This window comes from Pristis pectinata, chromosome 21 (genome assembly GCF_009764475.1).
Source record: "Pristis pectinata isolate sPriPec2 chromosome 21, sPriPec2.1.pri, whole genome shotgun sequence".
Taxonomy (NCBI): Eukaryota; Metazoa; Chordata; class Chondrichthyes; order Rhinopristiformes; family Pristidae; genus Pristis; species Pristis pectinata.
In genome coordinates this window covers 4,057,965-4,071,011 of record NC_067425.1, presented here as the reverse complement: position 1 = coordinate 4,071,011, position 13,047 = coordinate 4,057,965, and the positions used below count along the sequence as shown (strand labels likewise).

Here is a 13,047-nt window from a genome sequence, read left to right as displayed (position 1 = left end):
TATTAAATTGGCACCAATAGGTTGACTGTCTAAAATTTACTAGACTCAGTAAGTACACATGCTAAGTGAGAGGAATTCCATTGAAAGCTGCTGGGTTTCTCTGGGACATAAGGCAGAACATCAGGAATGGCAAGTTAGGAGCAATTGGCTAACTTCATACCCAGACAGAAGGGCAGGATCAGGATTAACTGGGAGTGGGATCATGAAATCAATTTTGATGGCTGCTTTGCTGTTAATAAAGGAATGATAGTAACATGACAGCCTCCACAGTGAGACATGGTAAGGTGAATAATGTTAAAAGTCTTCACAAGATCACAAGACAAGGGAGCAGAAGTAAGCCATTCGGCCCATCGAGTCCGCTCCAAAGAAGAGAAAGGGAAAAAGAGAAAGAAAAAAGGGAAAAAGAAAAAAAAAGAAAAAAGAAATGAGAAATGGGGGCAAAAAGTCTGGTCCATGAGCTAAAGGAGAAAAAAAAACTATTCCTTTCTAGCCCCAATTTCGGGCCTTATCCCCATATCCCTTGATACCTTGACTAATTAGATACCTATCTATCTCCTCCTTAAACACCTCCAATGATCGGGCCTCCACTGCTGTACATGGCAAAGAATTCCATAAATTCAATACTCTCTGGCTAAAGAAATTTCTCATCTCTGTTTTAAACCTGTACCCTCTAATTGTAAGATTGTGCCCTCTAGTCCTGGACTCACCCACCAAGGGAAACAACTTGGCCACATCTACTCTGTTCAGTCCTTTCAACATTCTAAATGGTTCTATGAGGTCCCCTCTCATTCTTCTGTACTCCAGTGAGCACAGTCCAAGAGCCGACAAACGCTCATCATATGTAAGCCCTTTCATTCCGGGAATCATCCTCGTAAATATCCTCTGAACCCTCTCCAACATTAGCACATCCTTCCTAAGATATGGGGCCCAAAACTGCACACAGTATTCCAAATGAGGCCTCACTAGTGCCCCGTAGAGCCTCATCAACACCTCCCTACTTTTATACACTATACCTCTCGAAATGAATGCCAACATAGCATTCGCTTTCCTTACTGCCAATCCAACCTGGTGGTTAACCTTTAGGGTATCCTGCATGAGTATCCCCAAGTCCCTTTGTACTTCTGTACTTTGAATTTTCTCCCCTTCTAGATAATAATCTGCCCGTTTATTTCTGTTTCCAAAGTGTACAACGGCACATTTCTCGACATTGAATCTCATCTGCCATTTCCTTGCCCATTCTCCTAAACTATCTAGGTCTCTCTGCAACCTTCCTGTCTCCTCAATACTCCCTACTCCTCCACCTATCTTGGTGTCGTCTGCAAACTTAGCCACTGTTAGTGGTCTGCACCAGGGAATTTCCTGGGAAGTTCACTCCTCAATGATCCAATGATGATCCAATCCAAAGGCTGACAATGGCACCTACCTCTGACTGAAATGGCCCAATCCAGTAACTGCCTCATAATGCACTGATTCTAACTGTGAGCATCTCAGGTGTTGAGGTTGTCACATCACAGGCAGAGGGTCATAGTAACCTGAAGCAACAGTACAGTCAGGCCACGCATCGAAGTGTGTGTGCATTGGATTTACTCAAACTAGATCAGCTCGAAGTGATCATGTTGCAACATTGGAAGTTTCCTTCCCGACTTATTTCAGCAGGGTCTGCTTGGCCATTCAACACTGGCTGGTTTGCTTCCTATAGCACAAGCCTAAACTGGGCTCTCTTATAAGTGATCTAATGGTGGAGATGCTGAGAGTGTCTGGATGTAGGTCACGCTACCTGGGAAATAGATACAATCAAGAGTGCAGAGTGGCACTGTAGCTCCAGTGACCCAAATTCAATTCTGACCTTGGGTACTGTCTGTGCAGAGTTTGTGGGTTCTCCTTGTGAGTTTGTGGGTTTCCCCAGGGTGTACCGGTTTCCTGTCACATCCAGGTGATGTGCTGGTTGTGGGGTTAATCGGCCACTGTAAATTGCCTCTAATGTAGATGGGTGATAGGTAAATCAGAGGAGTGTTAATGGGCTCTGACAGCTGGCATAGACAAAGGGAATATGAAGAATGAAATCAGCTTTGCAACCCATTTAAAAAGTTACTCATTGTAAAGTATAATGGGCCATGGAGATGAAACCTACTCTGATCAGGTTATCATAACCTCCTACAAGGCTTATGCCACAGACAATTTAGTGCTTGTGCCTTGAAACTGTAAGGATAGATTTTGTACAGTGCCTAGAGCGAAGATGACCAAAATGTATTGAAAACTAATAAAGGAAATGGAAATTCATTTCCTATTTATGATTTTAACTGGCAATTTTAAGACTTCTTGAACCTAACAATACCGATAGCACATTGCTTTTATTGTAAGGTGGTAAAGATTCCAGTTGTCTAGGTGAGAGTCTCCCCAAGTAGTTATCTCAGTTTCACTGCAAGGTCTACTTTTGAGGATTATGCGCCAATGGGACTCCTTCCTTACCTGTTCCAGAGCCCACAATGTCCCTGCTGGGTGACTCAGACATGGCGTCTGCCAGACGCTCACGAAGACCTTCGTCTGTGTTATCGATAGAAGACATCTGTCGCAGTCCAAAGCTCTCTGGCCAACTGCCACATACTTCCAGTAGTGTCACACTAACGGTCAAACGTGCCTGAAACAAGAGAAGAGCCGGGGTGTCATTTACACTCGCTCCTTCCACTGTCTCCCTCTGAGGCTCCAGTAGAGCAGCTGGCCGAGCTCACACTCCTTCACAGCTTCCATAATCCTGATGTCCTGACCTCGTTTGTTGTTATTTGGTGGCCCATTTATGGATAGGGGATGTAAGTCACTTGAGACATGACATGTGGTGAGAACAGTGTACTTGGGTAGAAAAAGTGACTTTGCATATTTGACGTCTAAAGCTCTCCTTTGCTGGGGAGTTCCTTGACATATATTTCTGGGTGCGCTGTAGACTTGTTGATACAGGATGGACTCCTGTAAATGGTCATTAACAATTAGCAGGGTGGTGGACAGCAACTTGGAGGGATCTTGCTCTATTCCTTATCTCATATTAGAGCTTTTGGCATCAACAACTACCCTCTAGGCAGTAGCTTAGGGCTGAACCTCAACAGTAGACTAGGGCTGAACCTACATATCTTGACTCATGAATGGAGAGGAGAGCCTGATGCTTCTAAAGGGGTCAAACTCTAGTCCCAGGTGACTTTCCCCCTCTTCCCACAACAATTTGGAAAATATCTCGCCTTGTGGCCATGTTCAGTCCCCCAACCCCACCCCATTCTTCAAGTTGAAGCTCAGATTATGAGACCAAGCAGGTTAATTTCAATTTTCAGCAAGGTTCACACAGAGGTAGAGGAACCCTGGATGAAATTCCTCGCCATTGCAAACATAAGCAAAGTGTGCATGCTTCCTCCCCCAGCACAGAGGGAACAGAGCAGCACAGGGCACTGATTGTACGCAGAAACTGCCTGGGCAGGAAGGTGTTCAATCAATGGACAGTGCATTCGTCAACTGAGCTAGAAGACCTTCTGAATGCAGAACTGTAAAGAGCTAGTAACTCCATTCTTTGATCTGATTACACATAACATGAATCATCATATAATCATGCAACACAGGAGGCCATACGCCAGCTCTTTGAAAGAGCTATCTGGCTGATCCTTCACCCCTGTATTTTGTCAGTGCCTTGCAAGTATTTCCTTTTCACAACATATTTCATCTGAAAGTTACTCTTGGATCTGCTGACACATACTTTCAGACAACATGTTCCAGATCACACTATTTACTATGAAAAGAATTCCTCACTCTTACTTGTTCCAGTAAAACTAAATCTGTGTTCTCTTCTCAAGCCTTCTTACGCTGGAAACAGTATCTCCTTATTTACTCTGTCAAACTTTCATGATATTTGAATACTTCCAATAATTCTCTCCCTAACCTTCTCTGGAGAACAATGTGTTAACTGTTTGTCATCTGATATTATTTCTTATTGCATTTATCCCATTTTCCTTGCTGCGGTTTCCTCCACCAACTGCCCTGTGCAGGAAGTGTGCGTGTGCAGCGATAAAACTGGGAAATGATTAAGTGCTCAGTGTTCTAAGGATAGATTTCTTGGCTGTCACAGCCCTTAAGTGGGGCTGTACAACCTCACCCACACTGATGGCTACTGACAGGTTGCTGAGAGTCAAGGCAGACTGGGGTGGTCGGGGCTGTGGGTGCTACATGAGGTTGAAGCCCATCTTGAGAAACTCTGACCCATAAGAGCACTCTGCTAACTCCATGCATGAACCCTCAGGACCTGTTGGCAAAGTGGCTCAGATATGGTATGCTGTTATAATGACAGAATGAAGAGGGAGATAACCAGGATCTGGCCTCTACGGGCACCTGCCGACATTGCAGTAACTCCAAATAAACGTCAGCAGTGCAAGGCTGTGGGGGAATGAGCAACTGAGATAGCCTTGTGGAGAAACTGATGGTATTTGGTGTTCCGCAGTGAACATCTATGGCAGAGTTTCAGTTGGGAATCTAACTTTGATCTTGGGCACAGTGAAATGTGGGTTAGTGCAACAGAAATGGGACAAAGAAAGCAGATTTTTCCTAAGGCCATTGTCAAAAACTTACAAGATATGTAAGAGCAGCATTAGGCCATTTGGCCCATTGAGTCTACTCTGCCATTGAATCATGGCTGAATTTTTTTTTCAAACCCCTTCTCAACTTCCTGCTACCTAGCACATCTCCACTCCCTTTCTACATAGCACCTTTCATGACTTCATGGAAAAACTTGTGCTCCCTCAGTACCACACTGCAGTAAGTCCCTGGACTGGGGACCTAAAGTCAAAGCCTCCTGAGTTGGCTCCCACTGGGGCCATGGCTGACACTGGTTCCCTGGTATGATAAGATGGAGTCTTGACCTCACAACCTACCTCGTTATGACCTTGTACCTTATTGTCCTGCTGCACTGCACTTTCTCTGTAACTATACCACTTTATTCTGCTCTGTATTCTTTCCCTTGTACTACTTCAATGCACTGTGTAATGAATTGATCTGTACGAACGGTATGCAAGGCAAGTTTTTCATTGGACCTTGGTACATGTGAAAATAATAAATCAATTACCAATTTTTACCAGCACTATTTGTCAGAAAAAGGGGAGCATTCCGACACTGAGCCCTCGGTTCAAGAGAGGAGGCTTGTTCTGTGTAACACTATCGTCACTGTCCAAAATTTACAAGAACACCCACAAAAAATGCACACAGACAGACAAGGTACAAATGTACATAGAAACTCAGACAAATGTGGCTCTATCTCCGTACACCCTGTCAGAATCACATGCAAAGTGAAGTGCACATGCAAACAAGTGCATGTATCCAGTGAGCCATATGGACATTCTGAATTGTTCAAACCCACACTTTCCATGCTCTTTCCCCAGTGTTATTTTATTCTGTTTTGTCTCTCCACCTGCCGAGTCACTACAGGTTCAGACTCCAACCTCTACGTGACCCGACTTTACACCAGTGAGGAATTACTTTGAATGTCTTGCTTTCCTCTCACATTCCATTGAGGAACAGGAGCTCCCTGTGGAGTTGAGAGCAAAAGGAGAAAGAGTGCCAATGCAATCCTCATCTAATTGTAAAAACAGGCACTTTCAAACTAACCTCGATAGTTTGTGTACTTAATAATTGCATTTAGTTTTCTGCAGTTTAGACTGGACAACAAAGCTCAGCCATGAAACATCAGGTGTTATTGGGTAGAGTTCATAGAATGTCAAACTTTTAGGAGTGTCCTGGAATATCCAAGAATTGGTGATTTATCATCGGGACACTGCTGCAGGCAATACCGAGGAGAAAAATCAGAGTGGCATTAAACAAAATTGAGTTTATCCATTTCTATGAACATTCTCATTTATTAGTTCCAGAAATTTTGGATGGGTGTGTAAGTAAATTTATCAGCAGTTGATATTAATTCAATTGAGTCACATTGAGTCAATGCACTGTGAAAAGAAAACCGTCTGGTTCTTTGACCGCTAGGAGAAGTGAAATGGCAGGGCCATCTGAAACAGATGTCAAAAAATAAAATTTACAAAGTTGGCAAATGTTTCTGTTCTGGAACAAGAAAACCCAGTGAAAGACAGGTCTCTTGATCTTGCTACATGCTTTGAAAGTACTTGCTGCCTCCCACTGCATCCTACTTGTGATGCTGTCATCCCAACAGATGTATCTCTTGGTATCTTCCGATGATCTGGCAGTGGTCCCAAAGACATGGCCCAGAACTGAACAGAGTGCAGCAATCCAAGTAGCCCCCTTCAGCCCTCACGATCTCTGCACCCTTCTCTTGCACACCTCCCACGTTCATTGCTCCACCCGCTGCGTCTTGAGTAAAACTTTGGAATTCCATTTTTAAATCTCTCCATCTCTCTCTCCTCCTTTGAGAAGAGCCTTTAGGACAACTTCTAGCCAATGTTTTGTTGGCCCTAAGATCATCTCACTTGGATCTGTGTTAAATTTTGTTTGATAACGTTCCTGTGATGTTTTACCATAGTAAATATATAAGTGCAAGATGCAATGTAGAACTGCAGTATTCTAATTCTTGTCAACATGGTGCTTAAAAATATCAGCTTTCAGGAGGCACAGGTGGGCATGTAAACAAAAGCCTCATTGATCCAAAACCTCCCCAACTTTTGTTGGGAAATCCTTAAAACTATTTATAATGAAATATTAGGTCTGAATTTTGTGGACAGTCAAGAGGGTAATTCCCATGAATGCCCTGAATTCACCACTTAGATGAAGATGACCAAATTCAGGATCAGCTATTCTAATTGTGTCCTAATTTACTGAGTGGACAGATCGTGCTCACAGGATCGCAAGAGGTTGCAGAGGTTTGTAGACTCAGCCAGCTCCATCACAGGCATAATCCTCCCCACCATCGAGGGGATCTTCAGAAGGCAGTGCCTCAAGAAGGCGGCATCCATCACTAGGGACCCTCACGATCTGGGAAATGCCCTCTTCTCATTACTACCATCGGGGAGGAGGTACAGGAGCCTGAAGACCCACACTGGAACAGCTTCTTCCCCTCCGCCATCAGATTTCTGAATGGGCCTTGAACCCATGAACACTACCTCGTTATTCCTTTTTTTTGCATTATTTATTTATTTTTGTAATTTGTAGTAACTTCATGTCTTTGCACTGTACTGCTGCTGCAAAACAACAAATTTAGTGTCATCTAAGTCAGTGATAATAAATCTGATTCTGATGTCAGTCCAGCACTGGCTTTAGGGTTCAACTGGACACCATAAACATATTCCCAAATGTGGACTGACAGACAGTGAGAGGGTTGGCAGAGTTTTTATAAAGCTGGAAACTACAGGCCAGTTTGTCTTAAACATCTGTCATTGGGAAAATGTTAAAAACTATTACCAAAGATGTTATAGCAGAGCACTTGGAATAATCAGGAAATGAGGCAAGGATCAACATGAATCTTATGATGGAGTTACAAACAATGTGCTGGAGGAATTCAGCAGGTCATGCAGTATTTGTGGGAGGAAAGAAACTGTCGATGTTCGTGTTGAAACCCTGCAGTTTCAAACCAAAATGTCAACAATTTCTTTGTTCCCACAGACGCTGCTCGACCCACTGAGTTCCTCCAGCACATCGTTTATTTATCCAGATTCCAGCATCTGCAGTCTCTTGTGTCTCCATCATGTTGGAGTTCTTTGAAGTGGCATCACGTACTGTGGATAGAGGGGAACCAGAGGATGTACTGTACTTACATTTCCAGAAAGCATTTGATAAGGTGCTGCATCAAAGGTCATTGTGGAAAGTAAAAGCTCATGGTGAAGGAGGCATGGATAGAGGATTGGCAGGATGGTAGGAAATAGGCAGCAGGCAGATCTGGCTCTTTTTATGGTTGGCAAGTAACTAGGAAAGCTAACAATATTATTGGAATTGAACAGAAAAATAAGGAGACATAAGACTGCAGATGCTGGAATCTGGAGCAAAATTACAAGCTGCCAAAGGAACTTTTGAGGGAAATGGACAGTTGATGTTTCGGGTCCTGACTCTTCATCTGGACTGAAAGACAGAGGGGAGATAGCCATTAAAAAGTGAGAGGAAGGAGTGATGTAAGAGCTGGCAAGCGATAGGTGGATCCAGGTGAGGAGGGGTGATGCTTCAGTTATACTTTGGTGAGATCACATCTGGAGAACTGGATGCAGTATTGGTCTCCTCATTTATAAAGGAAGGAAATAAATGTGTTCAAAGCAGTTCAGATAAGGTTTATTAGATTTATACCTGAAATGGATAAGTTGTCTTATTAGAAAATGTTGGACAGGCTAGGGTTGTATCTGCTGAAGTTTAGAAGAGTGAGGGTATTGACTGATTCATATAAAATCCTGTGGAGTCTTTTGACAGGGTGGATGTGGAGAGGATGTTTCCTTGTGGGAAAATCTAAAACTAGGCTTTAAAAATAAGAGGTGGCCCACTTAAGAAAGAGAAGAGGGGAAGTGTTTTCTCTCCGAGGGTTGTGAGTTTTTGGCACTCTCTTCCTCATAGGTGCAGTGCAGGCAGTTTTTGAATATTTTAAGAATACTTGATAAGGAAGGAGTGAAAAGTTAATGTGTGGACAGGAATGCGAAGTTGAGGTAACAATTACATCAGCCTTCCACCATTTCTAAAACAGTGCCTACACTTTAAAAATGTATTTAATTAACAGTGAAATGTTGTGAAAAATTCTGAGGCAGTCTTTTAAGGGGCTATAAGAGTTGCAAGTCTTTTTCTTTATAGGTGACCTCTCATTGGTTGCACCCAGTTCCTTGTGCAATTGCATGGGTCACACAGTTAACACACAGCTTCTGCACTGTATCTCTGCCTTTTCCTGAAGTTCAAGCTCAGCCTCTGACGTTAGACCATTGGTATCTCTGAACGTTCTCAACCCTTACTATAAGTAGCTTTAGCATCAACAGGGAACTTGCACAAACCTCTGCCAGAGTCCAAATTTGGGCTGTCAACTCTCCAGGACTGTGTGATAGTTTGCAATTTCTTTTGTTTATTACACAAAAATAATCGAGATGAGACAGAAAGACCATTCAACCGATAGGGCTCATTCACTGAGATATTCCACAATGTGCATTGAAACAATTTGCCAACATTCTATCAACAGTTGAAGGATATGAGCAGCTGGCACACTATCAGTTCCCCTCTGACTTCAAACTATGTTGTTATCCCATTGCTCTGGTGGGACCATTTTCACCACACAGATCCCAGCAACTCAAGGAGGTGACTCACCTCCACTTTACACGGGCAGTAGATTCTGGCCTTGGCAGCCTTACATCAGGTGCTGTGAATAGATGAAAAACTAGAACCCGTTTGCTTCCATTTGGCTGTGGGTAGATGGCACATTGCACAGTGAAGGTGCCATACAACCGATAGAAGAATGAGTGACAGGGTTGATCTTGTGATGAAAGTTGAAATGACTGAACAGAACTGGCTATCCCAGTACAATAATTCTTCTTTTGTCTGGATTATGGGACAATAATATTGTTGAAGTGGTTAACCCAACACCTGTGATGGAACCTGGAATCTCTCACCTCTAAAACAAAGGCCGCAGCCTGAGTCAGTGCAGTTTTTATTTAACCTTCAATCCCCTGGTCCATTCCTGGTTTCACAGAGTTTCCTTTGGATTCTTTGACTGAATCTGTTTGGAACATGTGTCCTCATCTGCAATCAACAACTCTGTCACAGCAGAAATCCACAGCTGAATTTCTGTATCACTAGGTCTGAGGTACTTGCCCTTTAGGATTCATTGTAACTCAACCTTCTCAATTTAACTGGAGTTGTTTGTTTCTTTGTCCCTCTCTCTGTTTCAACTAGAGATCTGTGTTTTCTCAAGAAAACTAACCCTGCTTCTGTTTTCCTTTTGACAGTGTGGGTCCTCCTGCACAATGGCCTGTGGCCTACCAGCAGCCGCTGCAAGGCCAGCCAGGCTGCCTAAAGGTATCTCCTCAATTCTGGGGCAAGGTCCTGCCCTTGTCAGTTGTATTATGCAGCAGACAATTGGTGCCTAAATGGGGCAGGCAATATTTGTAGGTGGGATGATTGAGTGAAGAAATGATTATACCTGACACCGTCCTGCCCAAGGCGTTAGACCTTTCCACATGTCTCTTTCAGTTTCTAAACTGAGTCCTGGCATCAATGTAGTGAATTTACTGTCCCCTCTGCAAAACCCAGATTATAGGTAATTTAGTAAATTGCTAAATGGAGTTAGAGTCATAGAGAGATACAGCATGGAAACAGGACCTTCAGCCCATGGAGTCCGCACCACTATATACCACCCATTTACACTAATCCTGCATTAATCCACACTCAACAATTCAGAAACAGCTTCTTCCCCTCTGCCATCAGATTTCTGAATGGTTCATGAACCCAAGAACACTACTACCACGTTATTCCTTTCTTTTGCACTATTTATTTATTTTTGTAATTTATAGTAATTTTATGTCTTTGCACAGTACTGCTGCTGCAGACAACAAACTTCACGTCATATATGTCAGTGATAATAAATATGATTCTGATTTCTTTTTCATAGCAAATTCCCACAAACAGTGGTTGTCACATAAATGAAGGAGAACCTGCCAACACTGAATGGTATTCTTTACGTCAAACTGGGTGTTGGTTTAATCTCTCATTCGAAAGACATAACCTTCGGCAGTGAAGCGCTCCTGTGAAATGCACAGGGTTGCCAGCCTGGATAATTTATTCAAGCGTCCTGGAGTAGGACTTGAATCCACACCCTTAATCATTAGTCATTTTTATAATTCTCTTCACATTCCCATCAACTCCCTTGGATTCTATCACTCAATTACATACTGGGGGCAATGTACAGTGGCTAATTAACCTTCCAATCCTCATGCCTTTGGGATGTGGGAGGAAACCGGAGCACCCGGAGGAAATCCATGTGGTCACAGGGAGAACGTGCAAACTCTACACAGACAGAAGCCGAGGTCAGGATTGAACCCGGGTCTGTGACACTGAGGCAGTGGCTCCATTAGCTGCACCACTGGGCGCTCCTAATTACTCCCAAATTAGTTTTTTCAGTTTTCAGCGCACAAAACTGTTGAGAACCTTGCCACAGCACCATGAACTCTGGCCAAAACCTAGCACTGTAGTGCTGTGCCACTGTTATGCAAAGGAAGTTGGGATGGTTTTCACCTTTCACTATTTCAGGGTGGTCCAAGGCACTGTGCAGCCAAATGAGGTATTTTTAGACACCATGGTAATGTAAGAAAGGCAGAAGTCAATGTATGCATAGAAAATTCCCACGAACGGTGGTGTGTTGTGGGTTGGTTGTGACATAAATGAGGACGGACCTGCCCGTTCAGCTTCCAACACTGAATGATATTCTTTATGTCAACCTGAGAGAGCAAACTGGGTGTTAGTTTAATCTCTCATTCAAAAGGCGTAACATCCGACAGTGAAGCACTCCTGTGAAATGCACAGGGTTGTCAGCCTGTTCACGCCTCCTGGAATAGGATTTAAATCCATAGCCTTATGACTCAGTGGGAAGCAGCATCTGTGGAGGCAAAGGGATGGTCGATTTGCCTCCACAGACACTGCTTGACCCACTGAGTTCCTCCAGCAGTTTGTTTTTAGCTTTAGATTCCAGCATCTGCAATCTCTTTTGTCTCTAACTTAGAGGGAAAGGCTGACAACTCTCTTGTGACTCCAGTTCCTGAAATAGCCTCTCACAGACTCATCTTGAGAGGGCCATTGTACGGCACTGTCATCTTTGATCTTGAGAACAAATTCTTCAATTAGTTAATAAAAATCAGTCGCCAGTTTCCAGACAGAGTCTGACTTGGACCCTGTAGGATATGCTGGTTTAAGTATTCTGATGTACCGCACACCCACATCATATTTACAAGGAACCATTAGACCTTGGGGTAGAGATGGCAGATCCAAACCCCAGAGAGTCTTGGTTGGTGGATGCTGAACAAAGACACAGTTCACATGTTGAGTGCTCCTTACCTTGTAGCAAGTGAAAGGTGTTGTTAAATCCAGTGGCTACTTTGGGGAAACAATAATTAAAGCATGATTTTCTTTTCTCCTCTCTCATTATCAGTTCAGTGTAGCTCCTAGTTTTGCACAGTTTTACCATTACAGAAAGATCAAGGTTGTCTTTATTTTCCTTTCTGTGTGGGATTGGGATTTGTATTTACAACTCATGGTTGGGAGCTCCACAAGTATTGGCCCACTACTTTGCATTACAACGAGGCTGGGAGATCTGCCAGCTCTCCTCTTTTCAAACTCATCCCACTGTGATTGTTCTCAGGAGTGACCTCTGGTCACAATGGCCTTACTACTAATGCTACCTTGTTGCCATCTCACGAAGAGACCTGCCACCAGGAGTGACCTCACCTTCCTGACTCGGATCTTCATCCTAGTCATCGAGTCATACAACACCGAAATAAGCCCTTTTGATTTATTATTATTATTATTATTATTGTCACATGTACCGAGATACAGTGAAAGCTTTTGTTTGCATGCATCCAGACAGATCAATCCATACATAAGGACATTGAGGTTGTACAGAATGCAGAATATAGTGTTACAGTTACAAAGAAAGTGCAGTGCAGATAGGCAATAAGGTGCAAGGGCCATGATGAGGTAGATTGAGAGATCAAGAATTTATCTTTATCATTTAACAGGTCCATTCAAGAGTCTTATAACAATGTGGTAGAAGTTGATCCTGATTGTTTGTGAGTCTGAGCACACGCCTTCTCCCCAGTTCCCATGAACTTTCCCCAGACGCTACCACTCACCTGCACATTAGAGGCAATTTACAGTGGCCAATTAACCTCCCATCTGGCACGGCTTTAGGAGGAAACCGGAACACCTGGAGGAAACCCATGTGGTCACAGAGAAAATGTGCAAACTCCACACAGACAGCACCAGACATCAGGATTGAACCTAGGTCAGTGGAGCTGTGAGGCAGCAGCTCTACTAGCTGGGTTACTGTGCCATCCCTATCAGACCAAATCAAGGAATTAATCATTAGTAGCAGTGAGTCAGAATTTCCAG

General features: G+C 43.4%; 1 protein-coding gene across 3 annotated transcripts in view; it reads right to left on the bottom strand.

The window, feature by feature from the left end:
• The window catches only part of bcas3 (BCAS3 microtubule associated cell migration factor), a 760,056-nt gene that overhangs the window by 39,998 nt on the left and 707,011 nt on the right, over window positions 1-13,047 (bottom strand). The window contains exon 24 of one of the 3 annotated variants that reach the window (XR_007957928.1): window positions 2,470-2,638. The exons of the other annotated variants lie outside the window; for them this stretch is intronic. The gene's annotated coding sequence lies outside the window, so the exon portion shown is untranslated. The remainder of the gene's footprint in view (window positions 1-2,469; window positions 2,639-13,047) is intronic. 3 annotated transcript variants of the gene reach the window in all.